The following is a 3,057-nucleotide window of genomic DNA, read 5'->3' as shown; positions in this document are numbered from 1 at the left end:
TGCTTCTGCTCCTCCATCTGTTTCTCTGTGACAAGAGAACCAGGCGATGTTGTGTGATGTTTGCTCTTTTTTTTCTTATATATTTAATTACACACAAATATATTTATTTTTTTTTTTTAATTCCAAGAAAATCAGCAAAATCATCATGGACAAGGCCGCCACCATTATTGTTTTTTGTTGTTGTTGTTGTTTACGTAGCGTTATTATTATTATTATTATTATTATTATTATTAGTAGTAGTAGTAGTAGTAGTAGTAGCAGCAGCAGCAGCAGCAGCAGTAGTAGTAGTGATGCGCTCCAGGCTTACCGAGATCCTTGCGCCATTGTCTCTTGTCTTGCTTAGACGTGTCAGGCAGCGGCACTACGTTCTGTTAATAAACACAAGCACATTGTTACGTCTCCGCGACGGCGGCAACAGCCATGGTGAAATCCATGGACTAAGAGGAATCGGGTTGGCCCGGGCTGGACAAAAACTAGTGCATAGTAAATTTGGTTAGGTAAGGCTAGAGAAAGGCCAGCATAAAGAATCGGCTAGGTGAGAAATTATAAACTGCACCGTGCTACACAGATCGCAGCCTGGATGAGTTATCGTGACACCACCTCCACCCTTCCACCCTCTATCTTTTCAAGCAGTCCTAGCAACACCCGATCATCCATAACTAGAACCCTTTTCACTCCTCACCACCAGATGGCAGCAGCGACTCACCGCGATGACACCGGATTCGCGCATGGCAGCGGGCGCGACGTAAGCCGAACGAGCGACGATGCTGGCCGGCGCTGATTGGCTGGCTCGCGTCGCCGGCGGCACCACATTGGCCGGCTGGTCGGGCGTGATGCAATAACGTCTCGTGGCCTGCAGTGAGAAGAATAGATGCGGGCGCTGCCGAGCTGAAACCACATTGGTTTACTCCACACGCAAAAGCCGGAATCTAATTAACTAAATGATAGAATTTTGCATCGAGGTTTAGGATTTCACTGTGTAAAATCGCGTAAGTGCAATAGACTTAGTGTCACGGCGGGTCCCCCTGTGCTTGTGCTTTTTCGATCCTTTTCCTCATCGAAAACATGCTTTCGACGCTTTCACTTTTCCATCAGCAGATCGGCTTCGTTGGGAAAAGTGAACTTGTATCCTCTTGTTTTCGACCTCCCTGATCCTACTATCACTAGCTGAACAACTTTGCTACCTTAGCAGACTTGCCCAGAGAGCATTCAGGGTTGCTAACAGAAGGAAGCTTGCAAACCGAGCTGGGATAAGCACTATTGCTGGCAAAGTTACCACTTGAGCAAGATAATCGTCCAAGCAAAGCCCGAGCAAACTTCGCCAATTTGGAAATTTCGCTAATGCCGAGCAAATTACTGACCGGACCAGTTTGCCAAACATTCGGTTACAAGGCGAGCTTGCAGCACGAACTTGAAATGGCCATTACACCGATGCGTCGATAATGTGCCATTAGCCATTACTGAAAATGCGAGTTCAACGCCTCCCACTCGCCCGCGCAAATGCCACCGCGTCCATCGTCTCGAGAGTGAAACACAGGAACGTGCACGGCAGCTCACGTGACCAGAAATGGCGTGCGCGACAGAAACGCACGCAAATCGGTCGTTTACCTGCAAGAAACAGCGACCGTTCTGCGTCGTCTAGGCAAATACGCGACAGCAGAAGACAGAACGACGTCGCATTTATGCGGGGTTTACGAAATGAATGCGACGTTATGCCATTCTACTAGGTTGATGCAACAGGGGAGATTGGGGGGGGAGGTACGCTTGCCACACCAAGATAATAGGGTCTGTTGGACTATTTTAGGGAGTATCCCGACGGAAGCCGAAAGCTGCCGATGTTACTACGACGACGATCATATCGCGGAACGATGCAAACGACGCGGGTTAGCGCGCAGCATTCCCGGTGACTAATATCGGACTTTACCTGTTGTTGTTGTTGTTGTTGTTCCTGCTGCTGCTGCGGCGGCGCCCGCATGGGGGAGGCCCACGTGGAGCCGAGGGCGGCCGAGGGGGCGCCGCAGCCTGGCCGCCCCCACGGGTTGTAGTCCCGCTGGTTGAGAGACTCTGTGCGGAATCAAGCAAACGCAGCCGGTCATCACCGTGGCACGACGACAACAATGACGGCCACAACACACAACAACAACAACGACGACGACGACGACGACAACAACAACGACAACAACAACGACAACGACAACGACGACACACAATGCACAATGGCAGCAGCAACGCCAATGACAACCAGGAAAATTTGAGGCGGAGACAACATCAATGACAACAGTGGCAGTGACAATACCTAGAGCAACAACAACAACAACAACAACAACAACAACAACAACACAAACAACAACTAGAGCAATGTATGCATGCACGCACGCACTTGCACAAACATTTGATGTATCAAAGAAAATGATGCTACTTCTTGTATATCTGTTAGCAGTATCTCTCTTGTTCACTCGCTATCACTCTTTCTCGCATGCACGTACGCATGCACACACGCACAGATGCACAAACCACAAATACACACACACACACACACACGCACACGCACACGCACACGCACACACACACGCACACGCACACACACACACACACACACCCACACACACACACACCCACACATGCACACACGCACGCACGCACGCACACTAGCATTTTTATAATAGCTCGACTATTCGCACAATTAAGCACACCTCCTGCTGTGTGATTACAAATGTTTCCCAAATATAAAATTTTTCTCATTACATATTTGCGCAGCTCCCATATAGCTCTGACGTAAAAATATGTACAACTAGACAGAGGGCACTCACGGAGAGTGCATACCTCCGCGAGCATGTAACATGTAGGTGCTCGCTGGTGGCGGCTGCTGACTGACTCGCCTGCTGCTGACTCGCCGCTCACTGGGGGCTGCTGCTGACTCGCCGCTCACTGGGGGCTGCTGCCGACTCGACACGCTATCGATCGCGCGGTGGCTACACACACACACACGAGAGCGATTGCATGACCTCCGTTTGCGCGGAGGTAAATATGTAACCCCAACATATATACGTATATATA

The 3,057-nt window shown here is 49.8% G+C and overlaps 1 long non-coding RNA gene across 1 annotated transcript; it reads right to left on the bottom strand.

Annotated features, from left to right (window-relative positions):
* On the bottom strand, positions 1 to 792 carry LOC106811671. The gene is made up of 3 exons (XR_001394175.1): positions 707 to 792; positions 308 to 368; positions 1 to 25 (listed from the first exon to the last, which is right to left on the bottom strand). It is a non-coding gene; the product is annotated as an uncharacterized LOC106811671 (long non-coding RNA).
* Positions 793 to 3,057: the final 2,265 nt, after the last annotated feature.

The sequence above is a fragment of the Priapulus caudatus genome, unplaced genomic scaffold (assembly GCF_000485595.1).
Source record: "Priapulus caudatus unplaced genomic scaffold, Priapulus_caudatus-5.0.1 Scaffold562, whole genome shotgun sequence".
NCBI classification, from domain to species: Eukaryota; Metazoa; Priapulida; class Priapulimorpha; order Priapulimorphida; family Priapulidae; genus Priapulus; species Priapulus caudatus.
This window is presented reverse-complemented; position numbering and strand designations above follow the sequence as displayed.